We start from the raw sequence: 13,179 nt of genomic DNA, 5'->3' as shown, positions 1-13,179 counted from the left end.
CCAACCCTAACCCTAACCCTAACCCTAACCCTAACCGTAAGCCTAACCCTAACCCTAACCCTAACCCTAACCCTAACCCTTACCCTAACCCTAATACTAAACCTAACCATAAACCGAAACCTAACCCTAACACCAACCCTAATGCTAATCCTAACCCTAATGCTAACCCTAACGCTACCATAACCGATCCTTAAACATAATTATAGCCCTGACCCTAACCCTGATGCAAACCATAACCCTAAAGCAGACCCTAATCCTAACCCCAACTGCAACCCTAATGCAAACCCTAACACTAATGCGGATCCTAACCCTAACGCTAACCCTAACGCTAACCCTAAACCTAATCCTAATCCTAACGCTAACTCTAACACTAACCCTGACCCTAAACCTAACCATAAACATAGCCCTAACCCTGATGCTAACCCCAACCCTAACCCATCCCTAACCCTAATGCTAAGCCTAACCCTAAACCTAAGTCTAACCCTTCCTCATGCTGCCGAACCCTAACCCCAACACTAAGCCAAAACCTAAATCTAACAGCTAAACCCTAACAGCTAACCCTAACCATGAACATAACCCTAACCCTAATGCTAACACTAACCCTAACCATAATGCTAACACTAACCCTAAACCTAAACCTAACCGTAACCCTAACCCTAACGCTAACCCGAACCCTAATGCTAACCCTGACCTTAATGCTGAACCTGACACTAAACATAAACCAAACCCTAACCCTAACCCTAACCCTAACTCTAATCCTAACCCTAACCCTAATGCGGACCCTAACCCTAACCCAAACACAAACGCTAACCGTAACCCTAAACCTAAACCCTAAACCCTAACCCTGACCCTGACCTTGTCCCTAACCATAGCCCAAACACTAAACCTGGCACAGACCCTGGCCCTGGCACTAGCCCTAGCCCAGAACCTAACCCTAACACCAACCCTAATGTGGTGTAATGCAGTGTAACACTAACCTTGACCCTGACACTGAGCCCGAACCGAATCCTAACCCTGGCCCTCACCATCAACCTCACCCTAACCCTAACCCTAACCCTAATGCGGGGCCTAATCCTAAACCTAGCCAAAGTCCTAACCCTAGCCCTAGCCCTAATCCTAACCACAACCCCAACCCCACCCCCACCCTGACCCTAACCCAAACACCAATCCCTAACCCTAACCCTGACACAGTCCCTGACCTTAACCCTGACCTTAATCCTAAACCTAACACTTGACCCTAACCCTAAATCCTAACCCTCTCACTAACCTCTAACCCTAACCTGAACCCAAACACTAACCCTAATGCAAACCCTAACCCTAATGCGGACCCTAACCCTAACCCTAACGCTAACCCTAACCCTAATGATAACCCTGACCCTAACGCTAACCCTAACCCTAACCCTAAACCTAACACTAACCCTAACGCTAACCCTAACCCTAACTCGAACCCTAACCCTATCCCTAATGCGGACACTAATTCTAACCCAAAACCTAATGCTAACCGTAACCCTAACATTAACGCTAATGCGGACCCTAACTCTAACAGTAATGAGGATCCTAACCCTAACGCTAATCCTCACACTCCCTCCCTGCCTCCTCATACGCACTGCCTCCCGCACCCGCACACTCCCTCCGTCCCACCCTAACCTTAACCCTAATGCCGCTAACCCTCACCCTAACCCTAGTCCTCACACTCCCTCCCTCCCAAACTAACCCTAACCCTAATGCCGCTAACACTAACCCTAACCCTAGCCCTAGCCGTAACCCTAAACCTAAACCCTGAACCCAAATTGGAACCTAATGCTAGCCCTCGCCCTAATCCTAACCACAACCCCAACCCCAACCTCACGCTGACCCTAACCCCAACCCTAAGCCTGACACAGTCCCTGACCTTAACCCTGACCCTAATCCTGACCCTATCACTTGACCCTAAACCTAAACCCTAACCCTGACCCTAACGCCTAACAATGACCCTAATCCTAAACCAAACCCTAGACCCAAAAATTAACCCTGTCCCTAACCCCTATCCCTAACCCTAATCCCTAACCCCAATCAATAACACAACCCTAACCCTAATCCCTTACCCGAATACCTGACCCTGACCCCTAACGCCAACCATAACCATGACGCTCACCCAAACCCTAACCCGAAACCTAACCATAACACTAACACCAACCCTAACCCAAACTCGAACCCTAAACCTAACCCTAACCCTAACCCTAACCCTAATACAACCTAACCCTAACCCTAACACTGGCCCTGGCCCTGGCCCTACTCCTAGCCCTAACACAAACCCTGACCTTAACCCTAACCCTAACCCTAACCCGAACCCTAAACCCTAACACTAAACCCTAACTCTAACCCTCACCGTGACTCTAACCCTAATGCACCCTAATCCTAACCCTAAGCCTAGCCCGACCCCTAAAGCGAACCCTCATGCTATCCCTAACCAATACCCTAATGCGGTGTCACTAAACCTAACCCTAACCCTAATACTGGCCCTGGCCCTAGCCCTAGCCCTAGCACTAACCCTGACCCCAACCCTAACCCTAACGCTAGTGCTAACCCTTACCGTAACCCCTACCCTCACCGTCAAACTAGTTCTAACCCCTAACACTAACCCTCACACTCACCCTAACACTAAACATAAAAAATGCCATTTAACACTAACCCTGACCATAATCCTGACCCGAACGCTAACCCTAAACACCTAACCCAGACACTGACCCTGACCCTGACACTGACAATGACCCTAACACTCATGCTCCCGATCTCTAAACCCAACACTAAGCCTAAACGTAAATCTAACACCTAAACCCTAACAGCAAACCCTAACCATAAACCTAACCCTAACCCTAATGCTAAAACTAACCCTAACGCTAATGAAAACCCTAACAATAAACCTAACCTTAACCCTAATGCTAACCCTAACCCTAAGCCTAAACCTAACCCTAACCCTAATGCTAACCCTAAACCTAAGCCTAATGATAACACTAATCCTAACCCTAAACCTAACCCTAACCCTAACCCTAACCCTTACCTAACCCTAATCCTAACACTTACCACAACCCTAACCCTAACCCTAATGCAAACCCTAACCCTAATGCTAACTCTAACGCTAACCCTAACCCTAACCTGAAACCTTACCTAACCCTAAACCTGACCCTAACCCCAACCCTAACCCTAACCCTAATGAAAACCCTAATAATAATGCGGAAACTAACCATAACCCTAACCCAAACGCTAACCCTAACCCCTAATGCTAATCCTAACCCTAAAGCTAACCCTAAACCTAACCATGACACTAACCCTAATCCGAACCCGAACCCTAAACCAAACCCTAATCCGAACACTAAACCTAATCCTAACACTAACCCTAACACTAAGCCGAACCCTAACCCTAACCCTCATGAGGACCCTAACCCTTACCCTAAACCTAACCATGACGCTAACCCTAACGCTAAGCCGAACCCTAACCCTAAACCTAATCCTAACCCGTACACGAACCCTGACCCTAACCCTAACCCGAACCCTAACCCTAACCATGTCGCTAACCCAAACTCTAACCCGAACCCTAATCCTAACCCTAACCATAACCCTAAACCTATCCCTAACCCTAACCATGACGCTAAACCTAACCATAACCCGTAAGCCTAACCCTATACCTAACCCTAACCCTAAACCAAACCCTAATGCTGACCCTAACCCTAACCCAAACCCTAACCCTAACCCTAAACCTAACCCAAACCCTAACCCAAATGAAAACCCTAACACAAATGCGGATCCTAGCCCTAACCCTAACCCTTAACTAAACCTAATGCTAATCCAACCCCTAACGCTAACCCTAACCCTAATCCTAAACCTAACCATAACACTAAACCTAACAGTAACCCTAACCCTAATGCTAATCCTAACCCTAATGCTAACCCTAACGCTAACCCTAACCAATCCCTAAACTGAATAATAGCACTGACCCTAACCCTGATGCAAACCAAAACCCTAATGCAGATCCTAACTGTAACGCTAACCCTAACGCTAACGCTAAACCTAATGCTAATCCTAATGCTAAATCTAACCCTAACCCTAACCCTAAACCTAACCATAAACATAACCCTAACCATGATGCTAACGCCAACCCTAAACCATCCCCAACCCTAATGCTAAGCCAAACCCTAAACCTAACTCTAACCCTTCCTCATGCTCCCGAACCCTAACCCCAACACTAAGCCAAAACCTAAATCTAACAGCTAAACCCTAACAGCTAACCCTAACCATGAACATAACCCTAACCCTAATGCTAACCCTAATGCTAACCCTAACCCTAAACCTAAACCTAACCCTAACCCTAACCCTAACCCTAACCCTAATGCTAACCCTGACCTTAATGCTGAACCTGACCCTAAACCTAACCCTAACCCTAACCCTAACCCTAACTCGAACCCTAACCCTAACACTAATGCAGACCCTAACCCTAACCCAAACACTAACTCTAACCGTAACCCTAAACCTAAACCCTAAACCCTAACCCTGACCCTGACCGTGACCATAACCATAGCCCGAACACTAAACCTGGCACTGACCCTGACCCTGAATGTACCCTAATTCTGGCACAGACCCTGGCCCTGGCACTAGCCCTAGCCCAAAACCTAACCCTAACACCAACCCTAATGCGGTGTAATGCAGTGTAACCCCAACCTTGACCCTGACACCGAGCCCAACCCGAATCCTAACCCTGGCCCTCACCATCACCCTCACCCTAACCATAACCCTAACCCAAATGCGGGGACTAATCCTAAACCTAGCCCAAGCCCTAACCCTAACCCTAGCCGTAGCCCTAATCCTAACCACAACCCCAACCCCACCCCCCACCGATCCTAACCCAACCCTAACCCTGACACAGTCCCTGACCTTAACCCTGACCTTAATACTAACCCAAACACTTTACACTAACCCTAAACCCTAACACTCTCACTAACCCCTAACCCTAACCCGAACCCTAACACTAACCCTAATGCAAACCCTAACCCTAATGCAGACCCTAACCCTAACACTAACGCTAACCCTAACCCTAATGATAACCTTGACCCTAACGCTAACCCTTACCCTAACCCTAAACCTTACACTAACCCTAACCCTAAACCTAACCCTAACTCGAACCCTAACCCTAACCCTAACGCGGACCCTAACCCTAACACAAAACCTAATGCCACCCATAACCCTAACCCTAAACCTAACCATAACCATAACCTTAACCCTAATGCTGACCCTAAGTCTAACCCATCCCTAACCCTAATGTTAACCCTAACCCTAACCCTAACCCTAACCCTAATACTAAACCTAACCCTAACCCTAAAGCTAACCCTAACACTAACCCTAAACCTAACCCTAACCCTAACCTGAACCCTAACCCTAACGGTAAACCTAACCCTAACCCTAACCCTAACCCTAACTCGAACCCTAACCCTAACCCTAATGTGGACCTTAACCCTAACGCAAACCCTAACGCTAACCGTAACCCTAACGCTAATGCGGACCATAACCCTAACGCTAATGAGGATCCTAACCCTAACGCTAATCCTCACGCTCCCTCCCTCCTCATTCTCCCTGCCTCCTGCACCCTCACACTCCCTTCCTCCCACCCTAACCCTAACCCTATTGGCGCTAACCCTAACCCTAACACTACCCCTCACACTCCCTCCAACCCTCCCTAACCCTAACCCTAATGCCACTAACCCTAATACTAACCCTAGCCCTATCCGTAACCCTAAACCTAAACCCTATACCCTAACCCTGACCCTGACCATGACCCTAACCCTAGCCCTAACCCTAAACCTGGCACTGACCCTGACCCTGACCCTAACCGTACCCTAACTCTGGCACAGACCCTGGCCCTGGCACTAGCCCTAGCACAAAACCTAACCCTTACACCAACCCTAATGCGGTGTAATGCAGTGTAACCCTAAACTTGACCCTGACCCCGAGCCCAACCCGAACTCTAACCCTGGCCCTCTCCGTCACCATCACCCTAACTCTAACCCAAACCCTAATGCGGGGCCTAATCCTAAACCTAACCCTAGCCCTAACGCTAGAACTAGCCCAAGCCCTAATCCTAACCACAACCCCAACACCACCCACACCCTGACCCTAACCCCAACCCCAATCCCTAACCCTAACGCTGACACAGTCCCTGACCTTAACCCTAACCCTAATCCTAACCCTAACACTTGACCCTAACCCTAAACCCTAACCCTGACCCTAACCCCTAACCCTGACACTAATCCTAACCCTAACCCTAGACCCTAAACCTAACCCTGACCCTAACCCCTAACCCTAACCCTAATCCCTAACCCCAATCAATAACACAACCCTAACCCTAACCTCTTACCATAACCCCTGACCCTGACCCCTAACCCTGACCCTAACACTAACCCTAAACCTAACCCTTGACCCTAACCCTGTCCCTAACCCTAAACCTAACCCCTTACCCTAACCCTAACCCTAATCCTAACCCCTAACACTAACACCTCGCACTAGCACTAACCCTAAACCTAACCCAACACCAACACCAACACCTAACTCTAACCCTAACCCCTAACCCCTAACCCTAAACCTGACCCTGGCACTGACCCTAACACCAACCCTAACTCTAACCCCCTAACCCCAAGACTAACTCTAACCCTAACCTTTGTTAGGTTGAGCACATTTGCAGGCTCCCCACATTCACCGCAGCTTCAAATTCTCCATATCCTTCAATTTTAGGAAACCTGTCTCTCTGTCTCTATCAAAATGTCAATTTCTAGCAATGGAGCAAATTCAAGCATTGTGCATAGCTGCAGATATGTCTCATTCCCCATATTTGTAAAATCCTCTATTTCCATCGACTTCACTGCTGTACCTTCTCTCAGTGTAGAAGTTTCTTAATTTGCATCAAACTCACTTTCTATATAAATTTCCAATGCCTATCAAAATAAGTTTCTCTATTTCTAGCAATTGATCAAATTTTAGCAATTCCTCTATCTGCACATATTTCTGATTCCCCATATTTGTTAAATCTCCCATGATCATGAAATTTGCTGCTTCAAGATTCTGCGCCTTCTCTGAATGTACACATTGCTCCATTTCCGTCAACCTCAATATCTCTATAAATTTCTATTGCCTATCTACATAAATGTCTCTATTTCTAGCAATCTCCTCGTTTCCACCTAGGAATCTCTCACTTGAACAAACAATTTTGGATTTTCAGTCCTTATCAACAAATGTAGTTTGCTCAGCAACATGCCAGCAGCATCTGCGGAGAAGAGCACAGTTAACAGTTCGAGTCCGAATAACCCAGGCTCTCCGCATTCACCGCAACTTCAAATTCTCCATATCCTACAATTTTAGGAACCCTGCCTTTCTGTTTCTATCAAACTGTCAATTTCCAGGAATTGAACATATCCAAGCATTTTGTCAGCTGCAGATATTTCTCATTCCCCACATTTGAAAAATCCCCCATTTCTAACAACTTTGCTATTTGTTCCTGCTTCTCCTTCTCTGAATATACACACTTCTTAATTTCCATCAACCTTGCTATCTATATTAATTTTACGGGCCTCTGTTTCAACCACTCACCACATTTCGAGCTACTAATCATTCACCTGATCCTGCAAGTTCTTAAGTTCTATATTTATCAGCAAATGTAGTGCTCCCCATCTATCAAATTCTCACCTTCCAGCAATTTGTTAGAGTGAGCACATTTGCAGATACTCCACATTCACCGCAACTTTTTTATCTCCATTTCCTTCAGTTTCTGCAAACCTGACTATCTGTATCTCTCAAACTGTCAATTTCGAGCAACTGAGCACATTCAAGCACTTCCTCTATCTGCAGGTATATATCATTCCCAAAATTTGTCAAATCTCCCATTGCCATGAAATTCGCTCGTGGTATCATCTGCTCTTTCACTGATTGTACAAGTATCTCCATTTCAATAAATTTCTCCATCTCCAATAATATTTACTGATGATCTACATTCATATATTATATCTATATCTACCAAACTTCATGTCAAGAAATGTTCAATGTTCAACTCAGCCTTTAATTACTCCATTTTTCTCTTTTTCAACAAACCTAGTTCTCTGTATCTAGCAAGTATTCAGTTTCTTGCAAATAGTTCTATTCTGCACATATCCAGGTCCTATGCATTCACCACAACTTCAATTTCTCCACTTCTTTCACTTTCAGCAAACCTGGCTCGCTGTATCTATCAATCTGTCAATTTCTAGCAATTCAGCAAATTCAAGCATTTTCTCCTTTGCAGATATATCTCATTCCCACATTTTGTCAAATCTTGCATTTCCATGAAATGCACTCTTTGTACCATCTGCTCTTTCACTGACTATACAAGTTTCTCCATTTCAATCAATTTCTCCATCTCCAACAATTTCTAATGTCAACCTACATTCATATCTCTATTTCTACCAACCAATACATCACGAAATGATCATTGTTCAATGCAGCATTTAATTGCTCTATTTCTCTCTTTTTCAATAAACCTGGTTCTTTGTATCTTGCAAATACTCTGTTTCTTGCAAATAGTCAAATTCTGCACATTTCCAGCTTCTCTGGATTCACTGCAACATCAATTTCTCCATATCCTTCAGTTATACACCCTTGCCATCTTGTATCTTACAAAATATAAATTGTCATCAAGTAATCAAATTCCCTATCTGCTGATATTTCTCATTCTTCTTATTTGCAGAATCTCCCATTTCCAAAAAATTCACTGTACAAGTTTCTCCATTGCAATTAGTTTCTCAATCTCCAATAATTTCCAATGATCATCTGCATTAATAATTCTTTTTTCTAAAAGTCTACAAATTTGTCAACGTTCATTGTTCAACTACACCTTCAGTAATTCCACTCCTATACTTTTCAGCTAATCAGGTTTTCTATATCCAGCAAGTGCTCAGTTTTTTGCAATTAATCAAATTGTGCATCTTCCAGTTTCTCTACATTGGCCACAGCTTCAATTTCTCCATATCCCTCAAATTAATCAAACCTGTAGATTGCAAAATATCAATTCCCAGCAATTGAAATAATTCTAGCAATTTCTCTATCTGAACATATTTCTCATTCCCCATATTGGTTAAATCTACAATTTTCATGAAATTCACCACTTGAAGCTTCTGCTTCTCCTCTGAAAGTACAAATTGCGCCATTTCCATCAACCTTGCTATCTCTATTAATTTCTATAGCCCACATAAATGTCTTTATCTTTAGCAATCTCCTCATTTCAGCTACTCCTCTTTCACCTAATCCTAGAAATTCCGAGTTTCTCTCTTTACCAGCAAATATAGTTCTCTATATCGATCAAATTCCCAATTTACAGCAGTTTGCTAGTTTGAGCACATTTGCAGGCTCCCCGCATTCACCACAATTTCAAATTCTCCATACCCTTCAATTTTAGGAAACCCAGCAAGTATTCAGTTTCTTGCAACTAGTCATATTCTGCACATAGATAAAAACAAAAAAACTGCGGATGCTGGAAATCCAAAACAAAAACAGAATTACCTGGAAAAACTCAGCAGGTCTGGCAGCATCGGCGGAGAGGAAAAGAGTTGACGTTTCGAGTCCTCATGACCCTTCGACAGAACTTGCGTGCGAGTCCAAGAAAGAGTTGAAATATATATATTCTGCACATATCCAGCTTCTATGCATTCACCGCAACTTCAATTTCTCCACTTATTTCACTTTCAGCAAATCAGTTTTGCTGTATCTATCAAACTGTCAATTTCTAGCAATTCAGCAAATTCAAGCATTTTCTCCATCTGCAGATATATCTCATTCCCACAATTTGTCAAATCTCACATATCCGCGAAAGGCTCTTTTTTATCATCTGCTCTTTCACTGACTGCACAAGATACTCCATTTCAAATAATTGGTCTATCTCCAACAATTTCTAATGTCGATCTATGTTAATATCTCTATTTCTACCAACCAACACATCACAAAATGTTTATTGTTCAACGCAGCATTTAGTTACTCCCTTTCTCTCTTTTTCAATAAACCTGGTTCTTTGTATCTTGCAAATACTCTGTTTCTTGCGAATAGTCAAATTCTGCACATTTCCAGCTTCTCTGTATTCACTGCAACATCAATTTCTCCATATCCTTCATACCCTTGCCTTCTTGCATCTTACAAAATATAAATTTTCATCAAGTAATCAAATTGCCTATCTGCTGATATTTCTCATTCCTCTTGTTTGCAGAATCTCCCATTTCCAAAAAATTCGCTGTACAAGTTCCTCCATTGCAATTAATTTCTCCATCTCCATTAATTTCGAATGACCACCTGCATTAATAATTCTTTTTCTAAAAGTCCACACATTTATCAATGTTCATTGTTCAACTACACCTTCAGTAATTCCACTCCTATACTTTTCAGCTAATCAGGTTTTCTATATCCACCAAGTACTCAGTTTTTTGCAATTAATCAAATTGTGCACATTTCCAGTTTCTCTACACTGGCCGTAGCTTCAATTTCTCCATATCCCTCAAATTACTGAAACCTGTAGCTCGCAAAATATCAATTCCAGCAATTGAAAACATTCCAGCATTTTCTCTATCTGAACTTATTTCTCATTCCCCATATTGGTTAAATCTACAATTTTCATGAAATTCGCCACTTGAAGCTTCTGCTCCTCCTCTGAAAGTACAAATTGCGCCATTTCCATCAACCTTGCTATTAATTTCTATAGCCCACATAAATGTTTTATGTTTGGCAATCCTCATTTCCAGCTACTCCTCTTTCACCTATACCTAGAAATTCCGAGTTTCTCTCTTCATCACTAAATGTAGTTCTCTATATCTATCAAATTCTCAATTTACAACAGTTTGTTAGGTTGAGCATATTTGCAGGCTCCCCGCATTCACCACAGCTTCAAATTTTCTATATCCTTCAATTTTAGGAAACCTGTCTCTCTGTGTCTATCAAAATGTCAATCTCTAGCAATTCAGCAAATTCAAGCATTTTGCATAGCTGCAGATATATCTCGTTCCCCATATTTGTAAAATCGTCTACTTCCATCAACTTCACTGTTTGTACCTGTGGCTCCTTCTCTGAGGGAACAAGTTTCTTAATTTCCATCAACCTCGCTTTCTTTATAAATTTCCAATGCCTATCAAAATAAGTTTCTCTATTTCTAGCAATTGATCAAATTCTAGCAATTCCTCTATCTGCACATGTTTCTGATTCCCCATATTTGTTAAATCTCCCATTTTCATGAAATTCTCTGCTCCAAGATTCTGCGCCTTCTCTGAGTGTGCACACTGCTCCATTTCTGTCAACCTCACTATCTCTATAAATTTCTATTGCCTATCTACATAAATGTCTCTATTTCTAGCAATCTCCTCATTTCCACACAGCAATCTCTCACTTGAACAAACAATTTTGGATTTTCAGTCATTACCAGCAGAAGTAGTTCGCTCAGCAACATGCCAGCAGCATCTGCGGAGATGAGCACAGTTAACGGTTCAAGTCCAAATAACCCAGGCTCTCTGCATTCACCGCAACTTCAAATTCTCTATATCCTACAATTTTAGGAACCCTGCCTATCAATCACCACATTTGAAAAATCCCCCATTTCTAACAACTTCACTATTTGTTTCTGCTGCTCCTCCTCTGAATGTACATGCTTCTTAATTTCCATCAACCTTGCTATCTATATTAATTTCTAAGGTCTATCTAAATAAGTGCCTCTCTTTCTAGCACTGTCCACATTTCAAGCTACTTATCATTCACCTGATCCTGCATGTTCTTAAGTCCTATATTTATCAGCAAATGTAGTGCTCCCTATCTATCAAATTCTCAACTTCCAGCAATTTGTTAGCGTGAGCACATTTGCAGGTACTCCACATTCACCACAACTTCAGTTTCTCCATTTCCTTCAGTTTCAGCAAACCTGACTCTTTGTATCTCTCAAACTGTCAATTTCATGCAACTGAGCACATTCAAGCACTTTCTCTATCTGCAGGTATAGCTCATTCCCAAAATTTGTCAAATCTCCCATTTCCATGAAATTCGCTCATTGTATCATATGCTCTGTCACTGACTGTACAAGTTTCTCCATTTCAATATATCTCTCCAACTCCAATAATATTAACTGACGATCTACATTCATATATTATATCTATATCTACCAAATTACATGTTACCAAAGGCTGATTGTTCAACTCAAATTTCATTTACTCCATTTCTCTCTTTTTCAACAAACCTGGTTCTCTGTATATAGCAAGTATTCAGTTTCTTGCAAATAGTCAAATTGTGCACATGTCCAGCTTCTATGCATTCACCGCAACTTCAATTTCTCCCCTTCTTTCACTTTCAGCAAACCTGGTTCCCTTTATCTTTCAAACTGTCAATTTCTAGCAATTCAGCAAATTCAAGCATTTTCTCTATCTGTAGAGAGACCTCATTCCCACATTTTGTCAAATCTTGCATTTCCATGAAATGCACTCTTTGTATCATCTGCTCTTTCACTGACTAGACAAGTTTCTCCATTTCAATCAATTTCTCCATCTCCAACAATTTCTAATGTCGATCTACATTCATATCACTATTTCTACAACCAACACATCACGAAATGTTCATTGTTCAACCCAGCATTTAATTGCTCCATTTTTCTCTTTTTCAATAAACCTGGTTCTTTGTATCTTGCTAATACTGTTTCTTGCAAATAGTCAAATTCTGCAAATTTCCAGCTTCTCTGTATTCACTGCAACATCAATTTCTCCATATCCTTCAGTTATACACCCTTGCCTTCTTGTATCTTACAAAATATAAATTTTCATCAAGTAATCAAATTCCCTATCATCTGATATTTCTCATTCCTATTGTTTGCAGAATCTCCCATTTCCAAAAAATTTGCTGTACAAGTTTCTCCATTGCAATTAGTTTCTCCATCTCTAGTAATTTCCAATGTCCATCTGCATTAATAACTCTTTTTCTAAAAGTCCACTCGTTTATCAATGTTCATTGTTCAACTACACCTTCAGTAATTCCACTCCTATACTTTTCAGCTAATCAGGTTTTCTATATCCAGCAAGTGCTCAGTTTTTTGCAATTAATCAAATTGTGCATCTTCCAGTTTCTCTACACTGGCCGCAGCTTCAATTTCTCCATATCCCTCAAATTAATCAA

Source organism: Carcharodon carcharias, chromosome Y (assembly GCF_017639515.1).
Source record: "Carcharodon carcharias isolate sCarCar2 chromosome Y, sCarCar2.pri, whole genome shotgun sequence".
Taxonomy (NCBI): domain Eukaryota; kingdom Metazoa; phylum Chordata; class Chondrichthyes; order Lamniformes; family Lamnidae; genus Carcharodon; species Carcharodon carcharias.
The sequence above is the reverse complement of the archived record's forward strand: the minus strand, read 5'-3'. Positions refer to the sequence as shown.